The 15,873-nt window shown below is 46.4% G+C and overlaps 1 protein-coding gene across 5 annotated transcripts in view; it reads left to right on the forward strand.

Annotated features, from left to right (window-relative positions):
• LOC126291845 (alpha-(1,6)-fucosyltransferase-like) overlaps window positions 1–15,873 on the forward strand; it is a 367,775-nt gene that overhangs the window by 144,248 nt on the left and 207,654 nt on the right. Inside the window, exon 2 of one of the 5 annotated variants that reach the window (XM_049985559.1) lies at window positions 3,696–3,803. The exons of the other annotated variants lie outside the window; for them this stretch is intronic. The gene's annotated coding sequence lies outside the window, so the exon portion shown is untranslated. The remainder of the gene's footprint in view (window positions 1–3,695; window positions 3,804–15,873) is intronic. 5 annotated transcript variants of the gene reach the window in all.

Genomic DNA, 15,873 nt, shown 5'->3' on the forward strand with positions numbered 1-15,873 from the left:
AGGAGCTTTTGAACTGATGCGCTGCAGCAGAATGCTGAAGATGGAATGTGTGGATCGCGTAATTAACTGAATAGAACTGGAGAGGAAAGAAGTTTGCCATACCGTTTGACTAAAAGAAGAGATTTGTTCGTTGGAAATAACAGAGCCATCAAGGAATCATCGATTTGGCAGTCGAGGAAAGTGTGGGGAATAATTGTAAAGGGAGAGCTAGGCTCCAATACACAACATGAGCAACTCCAAATGGATGTGGGTTGCAGCTCAGAGACGAAAGAGCCTCGCAAGATCAGCGCGGACAGCTGCAGGAAACCAGTCTTCGGGCAGAAGTCAGCAACATCTACAATCTGGCCTACAGTCGGCCCTGTGTGTGTGTGTGTGTGTTTTTCAAGTCGATAGGAGCCTAGAAAACTCTGCGCTGTGCCAAAAAGAAACTTGCGTAACTCTGAACGTCCGCGTTTGAAACAAAGTACATCTGCAGCAATTTGAACCTCCGTCATGCAGACAAAAATATATTATCCAAGATAGCAGTCGGCGCTTTATACTTTGTTTCCGCCTTGTGCAATAACTGCTGTACGGTAAGCAATAATTTCCTCCACTGTGACAATCTGCGCGTCCCTGGGAAAGTGCTGATAATTAAACACGATTGCGCTTTTAAATGTTTTCATAAAGTCTCGTGCATCTTGAGAAATCTGTGAAATTGAAAATTGCTACCATCCCGATAAGAGGCACTAAATTGTGTTCTTTTTTGTGCAGGCTGTGGTTTTTGTACCTGTCTACTTGCCTCTTCGTTGGAACACAGTTTGTGTTGCATTTTACATCCAAGGAGGTTTCCCCAATTCAGTCGTCTCGTTCGTCCTCTGTCGTGTGCCCGTGCACGTTATGGGGCGGCCTTTGCTCCCTAGAACATCGCGCAGCGGGGGCCACGCAGTTCCACGTCCTCCGCCAGCGGCGTTCACATGCCATTGTACGGTGTGCTGTAGAGGGTACTTCATAGCTGCATCAGCTCTTCGCGAGAGCGGCGAGGTAGAATCTCCTGTATGCGCTCCAGTCTCTGTCATCGTATTCGCATTTACAATTGCTCCAGTCGACAAGGGGAATGCCTTGCAAAAGAGTTAGAATTTTTTGAGCCTTTAATGTGTTGCATGTCGTTGGGGTATATTGTGGAATCGAAGTTCTCGACTTTTAGTACCATTTCCTAAGTTGGAAATTTTGACCCTTTTCGTATTTTTTTCCCTTGTGTCGCAAGACAAAAAGCATGTAGAACTGTCTTGTACAGAGTTAAATGTCATTCAGTTTGTGCTGGTTAAACTTAGGGCGGTGCACAAGATATTTTGCAAGGTATACAGCTTCAGAGGAAAGACAAATCTGTGAATTAATCCACGTGCCCACACTAATGAAAAAAAAAAAACTATTAAACCTGAAGTCATGTGGGACTTTGAAGATGCTTATCGAAGTGTCCAGAAAATGATGTCGTACTTCCGTACAACTGGTCATGTGAATCACTGGTCATGTGAATCATGCTAAGGGTGCACATCTGTACTGCCCGGGCATAGTCATACTGAAAGAAAAACTCGATCTTCAGGAGTTCCGCAAATTCAACGTTGAAAGCTACTCAAGTATTAATAGGTACTAAGTCGTGGGCTGTCCGTGACCTTAACTTCTAGGTTAATGAAGTCTTTTATAAATAACATTCCATCTTCAGTCACAAAATTTTTACTTTCTAAGTATTTTCCAACACGTTTCGGAGCTGCCGCTCCATTTTCATGGACGGTACAGATACAATGAGCGTTACCTCTGCTACTGTTTTTCACCCCAACAGTAACAGAACGACACAGTTGTTAAATTTAACGAGAAAACTGTCCCAGGCGGGATTAATGAGGACAATAATATATACTGACGTATTACCTGCGTTTGACCACATAACATTCGTCTTCAGCACTAGTGAAAATCATAGAAGCTTTTGCTACGGTCGCAGATTCGAATCCTGCCTCGGGCATGGATGTGTGTGATGTCCTTAGGTTGGTTAGGTTTAAGTAGTTCTGAGTTCTAGGGGACTGATGACCTCAGATGTTAAGTCCCATAGTGCTCGGAGCCATTTATCCCTGCGCGCTCCCTGGCCGACCCACACTCCCACTGAGCGCCAGCGGGCCGCAGTCGCTGCGAGGCAAATCAGTCGTACGAATGCGAGCTGCCTGCTCTTCCTGTCTTCCGTGAAACGCCTCACGGCTGTCGTGCGACTCTTACATCTCCACTACGTTACTGTGCATGTCACATACCCGCATCTACATAACTAACCTACAATTCACACTTAAGGGCCTGACAGGGGGATCTTCTGACCATCTTCAGGTTATTTATCTACCGTTCCACTCTCAACAGCACGTGGGAAAAATGAAAACTTAAACTATTCTGTACGAGCTCTGACTCCTTTTATGACGCTGGTCATTTCTCCCCATGTAGGCTGGTGACAGTACAATACTTTCAAATTCAGAAGAAAGGACAAGTGGTCGAAATTGCATGAGGAGGTCGTGCCACAGCGAATAACGCCTTTGTTTGAAAGGCTGCCACCCCAGTTGATGTATCGTATCTGTGGCACTCCATCCGCTGTTTCGCGGTGGTACGAGACGAGCTGACCTTCTTTCAAGTTTCTCGGTGTCCGTCAGTGCCATCTGATGCAGATCCCACACAGGACAGCAGTACTCTAGCCGAGGACGAACAAGCGATGCGGCGTCTATTGTAGACTTGCTGCATCTTCTAAGTGTTCTGCCAATAAAACGCAGTCTTTGTTTCGCCTTCCACAGAGCGTTACCTATGTGATCATTCCAATGTAAATTCTTCGTAATTGGAATTCCTAGGTTAAAAAAAAGTGTGGTAAGTCTTATGGGACTTAACTGCTAAGGTCATCAGTCCTTAAGCATACACACTACTTAACCTAAACTATCCTAAGGACAAGCGCACACACACACACACGCACACACACACACACACACACACACACACACACACACACACACACACACACACACACACCCATGACCGAGGGAAGACGCGAACCTCCGCCGGGACCAACCGCACAGTCCATAACTGCAGCGCCTCAGACCACTCGGCTAGAATTCCTAGGTATTTAGTTGAATTCACAGCCTTTAAATTTGTGTGTTTTATGGTGTAACCGAAATTTAACGGATTTCCTTTCGTACTCATCTGGGTGACCTCTCACTTTTTCTTGTTGAGAAACAATTGCCAGTTTTCGTACATTAGGCAGATAGTGTCTAAATCATTTTGCTGTTGGTTTTGATGACTTTACTAGACAGTAAGTAACAACACAATCAACAAACAATCTAAGATGGACAGTGAGATTGTCTTGTAATTCAGTTATATAGATTAGCACCAGCAGAGGGCCTATAACAATACATTGGCGAGCGCCAGATATCATTTACGTTTTACTTTAAGATTTTCCATAGAGTACTACGTACTATGACCTTTTTCGGAATAAGGAATGTAGTCGCATAACTCAAGCGATACTTAATAGGCACGCAATTTGATTGGAAGCGTCTTTCGTGAAAATGTAGAAATATGGAATCTTATTTGAAATCCCCAGTTGATGGCGCTTCGTGCGAATGAAAACCTGGTTGTGAACGCAGTAGAATAAAGTGAGGTATCGTTAGGTGAAGGCACTCACAGTGTTGTTTCCTGTTTTGCAGGTAAGGCGGTCCCCAGAGGATCAGCTCCGCGAACTCAACGGAAGAGGAGGCAGTCAGGAGCCGAAAGACTGCTACCCGTATTCACAGTGCGAGTGGTCGGCGTTGGCGGTGAGCACCTTACCCTCGTAAAGCTGAACGTTCATGTGCCAGCAACGACGCAGTGGAAACACTCGGTAGAAAACGAAAAAAAAAAAAGGTTTTATGTTCACTGAAACGTATGCAGTGTGATCAACATTTTCATGTATTTAGTGGGCGACATTTGTTTCTTCATAGTTCAGTCGTCTTCCTATAAATCTACACTACCAACTTGCCGCATAATTGCTCTCACAGGTTTTGTCAGTGTGAGTGATTAAAGTAGGCTTTCGGGTAATCAGCGTGTTTTTTGATACATTGTTCTTGTCGGTACACTATCTCTTCAAAAGTATCGGGACACATATAAGTAATGAGGAATTGACCAGTAGATCCCACGAGATGCGGACCCGTCACTACAGAAGATATCGGCGTGTACGGTGTTGTCTGTAGAGAAGCAAAATGGGTCTGTCAGGAGAACCGAGTCACTTGGAACTGGTACAGATTATTGGATGTCACATGAGTAACAGATCCATCGGCGGCATTTCGAATCCGCTAAAACTGCCTAGAGGCGGCCAGAAAGAACGCGGCAGAAAGTCGCAGCGACTCCTGGCAAGCCGGTGGCTGAGGTGGAGCATAGAGCGACGCTACTGAAAACCCGGTATTGGGGCTTGACTGGAGAACCATAACTGATATCATTTGTAATGCCAGCGGTGAAGTACGGCAGAGGTGGTGTTACTTTGTGGGACTGTCTTTCCCGGTTACAGTGGTCTCCTCTTATTGCGCTTAAGAGGACGAGGAATTCGGAAGGATATGAACACATTTTGCAGTATTAAAGTTCAGAGGCTATGACCGTATTAGTATGACAGTGCAGCTCGTCATGAAGAAGCGCGTGTGAGGCAGTGGTGTGTGGACAATAACACCACCGTAGCAGACTGGCCTGTCCAGAATAGCGACCTGAAGCCAGCGGAACACCAGACGCCAGCCTGCAACATCACCACCGTTTCCGGTTCCCGCGCTCGAGGAAGTACGGGCTCCCATCCCTGCACAAACATTCTGAGACGTCATCGGAAGTGTCCCCAGCAGAGGTTAAAGGCAAGACGAAGGCAGCAGACGCAGCGTGTTTATCTCCACCGGCAGTCTTCTCCAGGCGTTGCGAGTTGCGCTGTTAGGCGTGCTCGCTGCCGAGACTCCAGCCACACCCCCAGGTACTTTTGCTCTCGAGCCACTGTTCGAAGCAGAGTGAGACGTGGCTCCCGCCACATTCGCTGACGTCCTTTCGTTTTCGGAGCCGCTTCGATAGTCCGTGAGATTGACGTTCTGTTAGCTCTGTGGCCGGGGATGTAACAGCGCGACTCCGGCAGCAGTGGGCGGTGTGTCTGGGTAACCGCGACAGCGCAGGTTCCGTGAATCGGACAGGTGGAGTGTGTCGGCCGCCGAGGGAGCAGCTTGCCTGCTGGACACGGCCAGTGCCTCGTCTGGCCGACACACACTGAGGTAACAAATGTCGCGGGATGACGGATCTCCTCTTGCCCTGCTGTAGTGCAGTAACTGGGCGTGGCGAGGACTCCACAAGTCGTTGGAATTCCCCTGCAGAAACACAGAGCCGCGCTGCCTCTAACGCCGTCCACAATGTCGAAAGCGTTGCCGGGGCAAGAGTTTATGCACGAAATGGCCTGTCGATTATATCCCGTATGTGTTCGATGGGATTAATTTCCGGCCATCTGGATGACCAAATCAATCGCTCAAATTGCCCAGAATGTTCTTCAAACCAATTGTGGGACTGTGACACGACATCGTTGTTTGGGAGCGTGAAGTTCGTGAATGGCAGCAAGTGGTATCCAAGTTGCCGAACACAACCATTTCCAGTCAGTGATCTGTATGGCTGGACTAGACGAGCCAGTCCATTCCACGTAAGCGCGGCCCACACTGTTGTGGAACCACCGCGAGCTGGCGCAGTGCATCGTTGACAACCCCTAACCCTACCGTCACATCTTACCACCTGAAGTCGGCACGCATCTGACCAGGGCACGGTTTTCCAGTCGTCTAGGATCCAACCGATATGGTCACGAGCCCAGGAGAGGCGCTGCGGGAGATGTCGTGCTGTTAGCGAAGCCGCTCGCGTCGGTCCCCTGCTTCCGTAGCGCTATAACGCCAGATTTCGACGCGCGCTCGTAACGGATACATTCGTCGTACGGCCCACATCGATTTCTGAGGTTGTTTCGCGCAGTGTTGCACCGACCAGTGTGCTGCTCTGCTGTTCTCCGCACACTCTTGCCGCTGCCGATCTCGCAATATTGAATTCCCTAACGATTTCCCAATTGCAATGTTCCGTGCTGCCAGCTCAGTTACCATTCCGCGTTGAAAGTCTATTAATTCCCGTATTGCGGCCACGATCACGCCGGAAATCTTTTCATACAAACCAGGTGAGTACGTGTCAGTCAGTTGAGAACGAACGACAGCTCCGCCAGTGCACTGCACTCTCACGGCTTGAGCACACGACATTGCCGCCACCTGTGTGTGTGCATACGGCTGTCCCATTACTTTTGTCACCTAACTGTTTACTTTAAGTGCTGTGGTTTTCGTCGCCTTGGTCTGTGTAGTGTTGTGTGCTCGGAGGTCTTTGTTTACTTGGCGTGTAATTGCTCGAGAAGAACCGTGATTAGTGTTCTCGCTTAGAGCAGCGAACACACACTGTGGCTGTTTTTCAGAAGAGGAATCGCGAAACCGAGAGAAGTCTTTAAGAAGTGTGAAAACAAAGCTAACAGATTTTTGGCAGAAATGTATAGTTGATGGTAAAAACTCGTGTCTGATTTTTGTTCGTGTTGTGAGAGCTCTTCCGTTTGTGGTGGTAAATGAAAATGAAATGTCGTGTGACGAGGGCCTCCCCTCGGGTAGACCGCTCGCCTGGTGCAAGTCTTTCGATTTTACGCCACTTGCGCATCGATGGGGATGAAATGATGATGATTAGGACAACACAACACCCAGTCCCTGAGCAGAGAAAATCTCCGACCCAGACGGGAATCGAACCCGGGCCCTTAGGATTGACAGTTTGTCACGCTGACCACTCAGCTACCGGGGGCGGACTTTGTGGTGGTGAAATAACACTAAAAGTGTATAAGCACGGAAAGTACTTGTCTCGACATATTGTATTTGTTGGAATGAAGACAGTGAATTAACGGAGCTTTAATTACGTCCGATAGTGAAGGAAGTGATAGGCCAGCCATGCTACGGTAGCGTAGGAGGAAGTGTGTTCGGGCAAACGCACAGTACGGTAGAGTAGAAACTTTTCCTCTGCGATCCGGACACTAATGCGTAATCCACAAACACAGCTATCTTCAACGCGGGCAGAACACAGAATGAAAATAAAATACGAGAACGAGGAAGTCCGGGTACATACAGCCTCTAAATCGAATAGACAGAACGGCTCGACTGACAGCTCATCGTGCAAAGAACTGTACTGGACTCGAACACGGCAGCCAGCGGGTCGGCCAACGTCACGCGACACCCGTGCCCCTGTAGCCGACTCTTAACCTGCACTCACATGGGCACCGACGAGGTCGTTAGAAGCCGTCGCCAGGGAATAACACCTTGCTCACAGTCACAGACAAATACACTCCTGGAAATGGAAAAAAGAACACATTGACACCGGTGTGTCGGACCCACCATACTTGCTCCGGACACTGCGAGAGGGCTGTACAAGCAATGATCACACACACGGCACAGCGGACACACCAGGAACCGCGGTGTTGGCCGTCGAATGGCGCTAGCTGCGCAGCATTTGTGCACCGCCACCGCCGCCGTCAGTGTCAGCCAGTTTGCCGTGGCATACGGAGCTCCATCGCAGTCTTTAACACTGGTAGCATGCCGCGACAGCGTGGACGTGAACCGTATGTGCAGTTGACGGACTTTGAGCGAGGGCTTATAGTGGGCATGCGGGAGGCCGGGTGGACGTACCGCCGGATTGCTCAACACGTGGGGCGTGAGGTCTCCACAGTACATCGATGTTGTCGCCAGTGGTCGGCGGAAGGTGCACGTGCCCGTCGACATGGGACCGGACCGCAGCGACGCACGGATGCACGCCAAGACCGTAGGATCCTACGCAGTGCCGTAGGGGACCGCACCGCCACTTCCCAGCAAATTAGGGACACTGTTGCTCCTGGGGTATCGGCGAGGACCATTCGCAACCGTCTCCATGAAGCTGGGCTACGGTCCCGCACACCGTTAGGCCGTCTTCCGCTCACGCCCCAACATCGTGCAGCCCGCCTCCAGTGGTGTCGCGACAGGCGTGAATGGAGGGACGATTGGAGACATGTCGTCTTCAGCGATGAGAGTCGCTTCTGCCTTGGTGCCAATGATGGTCGTATGCGTGTTTGGCCCCGTGCAGGTGAGCGCCACAATCAGGACTGCATACGGCCGAGGCACACAGGGCCAACACCCGGCATCATGGTGTGGGGAGCGATCTCCTACACTGGCCGTACACCTCTGGTGATCTTCGAGGGGACACTGAATAGTGCACGGTACATCCAAACCGTCATCGAACCCATCGTTCTACCATTCCTAGACCGGCAAGGGAACTTGCTGTTCCAACAGGACAATGCACGTCCGCATGTATCCCGTGCCACCCAACGTGCTCTAGAAGGTGTAAGTCAGCTACCGTGGCCAGCAAGATCTCCGGATCTGTCCGCCATTGAGCATGTTTGGGACTGGATGAAGCGTCGTCTCACGCGGTCTGCGTGTCCAGCACGAACGATGGTCCAACTGTGGCGCCAGGTGGAAATGGCATGGCAAGCCGTTCCACAGGACTACATCCAGCATCTCTACGATCGTCTCCATGGGAGAATAGCAGCCTGCATTGCTGCGAAAGGTATATATACACTGTACTAGTGCCGACATTGTGCATGCTCTGTTGCCTGTGTCTATGTGCCTGTGGTTCTGTCAGTGTGATCATGTAATGTATCTGACCCCAGGAATGTGTCAATAAAGTTTCCCCTTCCTGGGACAATGAATTCACGGTGTTCTTATTTCAATTTCCAGGAGTGTATGTTACTCTGTGTCACAGTACGTCTGATCCCCTCCTCCAGTTTTTGGTGGCATCAGGGAGGTTAGGACGGTTCAGGTTAGGTTGGACTCTGTTCTGTGTGTGGATTAGGTTAGATTTTAACCTCCTGGGTTGTGATGGATTACTACGACGCGCCTTTACGTAGAGGCGGCTGTTGCATTGCGGCTGTTGCTCTTACGGCGCCAAGTGCATGTGGTGTCTCTCGAAAAGAATGCGGCGAGTGCCGTACTGTGCACACAGCCCTCAGTTATGCAGCAATCAGACAAGTTCTACGAATATTACTACACACTTCGTACGACTGAATCACCACACTGCTGTCACAAAAAAACCAGTAAGCACTGATGATAATCTGTAGACGGATGATGGTCACCTGCGACAATACACAAAATATCCAGTACAATAACTATAAGCATTCACACTCGAACACTCTATTTTTTGAAGTTATAATTTACGCCTAAAATTTCCGACAAGGATTCTGTCTACTTATGGTTTCCAGTAAACCTCGATTTCAGTCCACTGATCCTGAACTACATCGCAGCTGTAATATTTTTCATCCTTCGGATGCCACAAACTCTGCCTCCTATGGACTAAACTTATCAGTTCCTCACAGTTCGTATTTCGTGTGTGAGAACAGCGGTCGATTTGACCGTAGAAAACAAACTGTTTTGACTTTCACCGATTGCCGTCCGAAGTTTGTGCGTTTGGGCGACCGCGCACTTAGTACCGCTTTGGAAAGATCGGCCATGTTCGGCCGATGTCAGTCGTCGCCGGAACCCAGCGATATCGATGACACTGTGACCGCAGCCTTAGCCGCTGTCGATGTCGGTCGTTGGCGGCGATAGTAAATAAATTATTAATAATTATCACTATTATTTAATTAAGCGTGCAATATACCAAGCAGACTCTTTAAGTCCTTTCTGGTTCTGCCTTGCTCTGAACCCACTATCCAACATGCTAAATATTACAAATTATGGATATAATATTACTGGAACATGCCCACACAAAATCACACATTTGCTATACATGGATAATCTAAAACTACTGGCAGTAACAAATCAACCAATTACTAAAGATAGCAGAAGTATTCAGCAATGATATAAATATGGCTTTTGGAATAGACAAATGTAAGAAAAATAGCATAGTCAAGGGAAAACACACTAAACAAGAAGATTACAGATTGGATAACCACAGCAACTGCACAGAAGCGATGGAAAAAACAGATGCCTATAAATATTTAGGATACAGACAAAAAATTGGAATAGATAATGCAAATATTAAAGAATAACTAAAAGAAAAAAGACTAACAAAAATACTGAAAACCGAATTGACACCAAGAAAAAAGACAAAAGCTATAAATACTTATGCTATACTAATATTGACCTATTCATTTGCAGTAGTGAAATGGAGTAACACAGACCTAGAAACACTGAATACACTTACACGATCACAATGCCACAAATATAGAATACATCACATACATTCAGCAACAGAAAGATTCACATTAAGCAGAAAGAAAGGAGGAAGGGGATTTATCAACATAAGAAACCTACATTATGGACAGGTAGACAATTTAAGAAAATTCTTTCAAAAACGAGCAGAAACTAGCAAAATACACAAAGCAATCACTCATATAAATACATCGGCTACACCACTGCAATTTCATAACCACTTCTACAACCCTTTAGATCACATAACATCAACAGATACGAAGAAAGTAAATTAGAAAAAGAAAACACTACATGGCCAGCACCCGTATCATCTAACACAGCCATAGATCGATCAAGACGCATCCAACACATGGCTAAGAAAAGGCAATATATACAGTGAGACGGAAGGATTCATGATTGCAATACAGGATCAAACAATAAACACCAGATATTACAGCAAGCATATTATTAAAGATCCCAATACCACAACAGATAAATGCAGACTTTGCAAACAACAAATAGAAACAGTAGATCACATCACAAGCGGATGTACAATACTAGCAAATACAGAATACCCCAGAAGACATGACAGTGTAGCAAAAATAAGACAACAACAACTTGCCATACAACATAAACTAATAAAACAACACGTTCCCACATACAAGTATGCACCCCAAAATGTACTGGAGAATGATGAATACAAATTATACTGGAACAGAACCATTACAACAGATAAAACAATACCACATAACAATCCTGACCTCATACTCGCCAATAAAAAGAAGAAATTAACACAACTAATCGAAATATCCATACCCAATACAACAAATATACAGAAGAAGACAGGAGAAGAAATTGAAAAATACATCCAACTGGCTGAGGAAGTCAGGGATATGTGGCATCAGGATAAAGTTGACATTGTACCAATTATACTGTCAACTACAGGAGTCATACCACACAATATCCACCAGTACATCAACGCAATACAGCTACATCCAAACGTATATATACAACTACAGAAATTTGTAGTTATTGATACATGTTCAATTACCCGAAAGTTCCTAAATGCAATGTAACACATGCCGTACAGTTAAGAGGAAGTCACGCTTGATCAAGGTCCGCGTCACTTTCCATTTTCAACCAGACGTAACGTCTGAGAAAGGAAAGAAGAAAATAATAATAATAATAATAATAATAATAATAATAATAATAATAATAATAATAATAAACAGAACCGCCTGCTTGGTGTAGTGAGTACCTTCGTGTATGCTGTATGAAAGTCCCGGGCCGAGTTCGCAGTAAACACCCCGACTTTTCCTGCGGTGCAAGGCTCTGTCCCATGAGTCAGCAGGCAACGTGATTGACACAAAAACTGCAAAGCGGCGTGAACTGGAATCTGAGTTGGAATGGCAGCAGTGCGCCATGTATTTATTTGTATTGTTTTCGTGGCTCCACATTTCTCCTGTGGTTTATTTCTTGCCACTCTACAGCTCCCACTCCACCCTTCCCCTGCTCCGCTCCGCTCCCTTACTCTGCTGCTCACATGCTCCACATTTTGTGGAATCCGGCATTCTCTCCCTCTCATCCCTGAAATCTTCCTTTCGATGACTCTTTGTAATCTCCCGCCCAGTGAGCATGTTTTCCTCATTCTTGTCGTTTCCATTAATTCTGCTTCTTCTCCTGTTGTTACAATTTCGTCATCACTTCTCGATGCGTCAGTGCAGTACACATCAATAATTTTTGTCCACAACACTTAAATATTATCGACGTCCTCTCCCCGTTTTCTCGCTGCTTTATAATAACATAGAACATCCCAGACCAGAAACTCTGTGAATGCCCCCAGCTCGTCCGCGCAGACGAGGTGCCCCCATTTGGTGCCAGCTGATTTTCCCGCATTGTCCCCGGCTAACGGCCGGTTGGTGTTTCCGGTCCTCTCGCGCGCGTGCAGCCGCGATAACCGCCGGCCAGGTTTCACGCTCGGCGGCCTCATCAGAGCGCATTGTTCCACCGCCGGTTGTCAAATTAATGGCGCGGCCGACGACCGCACAAAGCCGGCGCCGGACAATGGCTCGGCCGCGTGCGTGCACCAGCGGGCGCGTAGGCAGGGAAAGGAGGCCAGGTGGTCCCTCCGTCCATCCCATCTCTGTGAGCAGAGCTGCATCCTGGCTCAAGGTGTACGTCGTCTCCATCTGTTACGTGCAAAACCGTCTCCTGAAACTGATCCCCCCCCCCTCCACCAGTCTCATGTTGTTCTTATACCAGATGCCTGAGTGTCGCTCGCGTAGTGTCAGCCAGTTATCTCATTCCAGGTTTTTACTCGTCTTCACTCTTGCGAGTGGTTTGATGCGGCACGCCACGCCATCCTTTCCGTCGCGAGCCACTATACGTATTGAGTAGCACTCCCGCGATTTAATTTGAAGCAGCCGCCCAGATGTAGCGTGTACCTTCCAACTCGGTGCACGTCGGTTGTTGGCACGCGATTTGGAGAGGAAAGTTCAACTCTGCCTTGAGTTGCTCAAAGATTTTGAGTTTCATTAAAAGTAGTTTCTTGCGTTCATGGGACAAAAGAAGAAAGATCCTAGCGGCCGACGGCGCTGATCATTGATCTCTCTCTTTTTCAGCTGTCATATAGACATTTTATCTTTCATAAGTAATTTATAGGTTTCTCTGATAGTCATCAAATTTAGTAAGTCTGCTAAATGCATTTTATCTAATGTGCTTTTATCAGATTATGTTTTTGCGGTAATGATGACTACATATAAGCAAGCCCACAGTAGCGACATCTAGCGAGGGTGTAGGCAAACAAGTTTCTGGATGCTACTGTACCTCAGTAGCTAGTTGGCAATTATCACTATGTGGACGATGTGGCCTATTCTACACCATATTTTAAATCTATGTGACGATGCTATGCTGATTATATTTATATCTTTTGACGATGCCATTATGGCCGTATCACTCTAGGACATGGTGTAAAAAAAAAAAAAAAAGTACGTTATACCATATTTTATCCGTAATGGTGTATGACAGTATATTGTGATACATATTGCTGTTTTATGTTGAAAGACACACTGCTCACTAGGTGTATATATTTATATATTTTAGATCTGAAGATGGTCATTACAGGCTGAAACCGGTCATCGTCTAAAGAATGCATTTGTGATCAGAGACTGCAATAAAAAGAATTTTACAGTATTGGTTCACTTTTTGTACACGCTATTATGTCGCAGTTTGTGGAAAGACGAAATGAGAGTATATCTTCACGATGTGTAATCACTCCGTCGAATAACATCACAACTCTCCTCGAAGGCGCAACAAGTTTTCAAAGCCAGCACTCGGTAATGGTGGCTGTTGCGAGGATACGTTTCGTTGATTGAGGGTGAAATCCCGTACCATTTTTTAAAATTATAAATGAACAAGCCTTATTAGCAGATCTTTTCGTTTATCTGGAACAGTCGTCCAGAAGTTAAAGTATTACGTAAGAGGGTTTACTAAGGAGCAAGACTTGTTTGATATGTTGTATTATTTAGTCTGAGATATTCTGCACGAGCTGCGTGCAGTACCAAAAACATTAATGCAATTGGCATCTTGCTGTGCAAAGTAATCGGAGGAGCAAAAGATTATGACGATGACGTAAATACTGATGTTTTTTCTTCGACTGTCTCGGAGTTCGTTAAAAACTAGGTGTACGTAGTTGATTAAACTCGGATCACGTTTTGTAATTCAACCCATAATAAAAGCCTTACTTAAAATGAGAATTGATGAGTCCTTGTTTTGGTAAAAATTGAATTGTTCTACAGACATGAGAAGAATTATCAAGTCGGACGTTCAGACTTCTCGGAGCTAATACCGGCAACGAGATAATTTATAAATTAACCCAACCCACCCACTTTTCTTCACAACTAAAAGGGTTTCACTTCTCGGTTGTTGTTTTTTTCTGGAAGGAGTTCGTTACATGAATAGTGAGTGGTGAATCTGCTAATCTTTCCGTCTATACCAAACACCCTCTACAGTTTTTTTCTCGTATTCCCCCCACTACCGCTCCTCCTGGACGGCCTAGCACACGTGCCACTAAACTGCCTCTTCTTTTGGTTGTAGCACTGAGTTATTGTGAAGAGATGCAGATTGAAGGCATAATTAGCTGTCTTGACTGTTGCAGTTTCCCTGTTAGCAGAATTCCTGAGATAGCAGATAAAAGAATTCCTGAGTGCAAATCTTCCATCCGCTGACGGCTTAGACGTCGGGCCACTTTCCGTACTACAGATGTTTCTCTTATCAGAGTAAGTGATGCTAAGGAAAGTCATGGCGTGGGGAAACTACAAACAGATAAGAGACAGCCATTTAAAGCAGTGAAGGTATATGGAGCGTGAAACACAGATTGAATGCGAGGTAGCCTAGTTACACTACGAAACGAAAGCAACCCACAATTCTGGATTACTCGTCAGTATGCTGTTCATTTTGTACTAGAAGTTAACAACATGGAATCACAATAAAGTAAAGAATGCTAGAGCGTCCAGCTCCCAGTGAGTGGTATCCACTGAAACGAGATAAACTGTTGGGACTAGCAAATAACCGAGACAGAGCGTAGCTGGCGAGGAGAAGTTAGGATACGGTCGCAAAGCGGGAAAAGGCGTCATCTCCCAGAACTCCGCCAGCACCGTTGGGTGCGCTGTACCGGCAGCTGACGAGGCGAGAGAGACAGAGAGAGAGAGAGAGAGAGAGAGAGAGAGAGAGAGAGAGAGAGAGAGGCACCGCGTCCTCTAAGCCGAAATCACAAAAATCAGCATCTGGAACGGCTTGCTCATCATCAATTGGCTCGTCAACAACGCCCACTGCTCCTATGCCGTGTCGTTACTGCTGACCTGACAGGTGTCTATATAAGCAGAGTTTACCCGCTGTTGGCAGTGAAGACGGGTTCCAAGTCAGCTAAGCTGTCGCGTCGCCAGGAAAAACGACCGCTGGAAGAAAAGCGTAAACTTGCACGCAGCAGCTCCTGACGCTACCGATTTACGCCGCCTTACGGCTTTCTGAATATAACTGATCGAAGGATGTTAAATGCGACTCGCCCCCACCATCCTATGGTCAGTGACCTGGGAATTACATCACTGGGTCCACAGGACTGTATAAATATGCCGATCAAATTTACTAACCTGTTAACCTGCTATAGTCTCTTAATTACTATCATTGGATTCGAAATGAAGTATACTGTATTAATTAGTGATCGGAAACACGACTATTACGCGATAAAACACTCTTCCTTTGTATGGGACTGGAGTGCACAGCTGTTGAAGCTTCTACATGTCAGTATGATACATCACAGAAAAGTCGCATGTTTTCCTCACAATTCTTTCCTCACTCAATGTTCCTAGTTACGTGGTAGATCACTTCGTAATTTACCTTCCACTCAATTAATAATAATCTTCGACAGCATCTCCACACGAGTAGTGGGGTACGAGGGGTGTGAGCACAGTTTGTGGGTTGAGTAAATTCAGGGGCAAACTGTTTGTTCTCTTTTGATTGACAGGTCCTTAACCTGATGTTCTGCTAAGAGGTTTATGGCCCCCTGGGGATGATCCATCTTTCTGAGAAAACTCTCCCGACACCCTACCCCCTTTACAATCCC

The sequence above is a fragment of the Schistocerca gregaria genome, chromosome 9 (genome assembly GCF_023897955.1).
Source record: "Schistocerca gregaria isolate iqSchGreg1 chromosome 9, iqSchGreg1.2, whole genome shotgun sequence".
Lineage (NCBI taxonomy): Eukaryota > Metazoa > Arthropoda > Insecta > Orthoptera > Acrididae > Schistocerca > Schistocerca gregaria.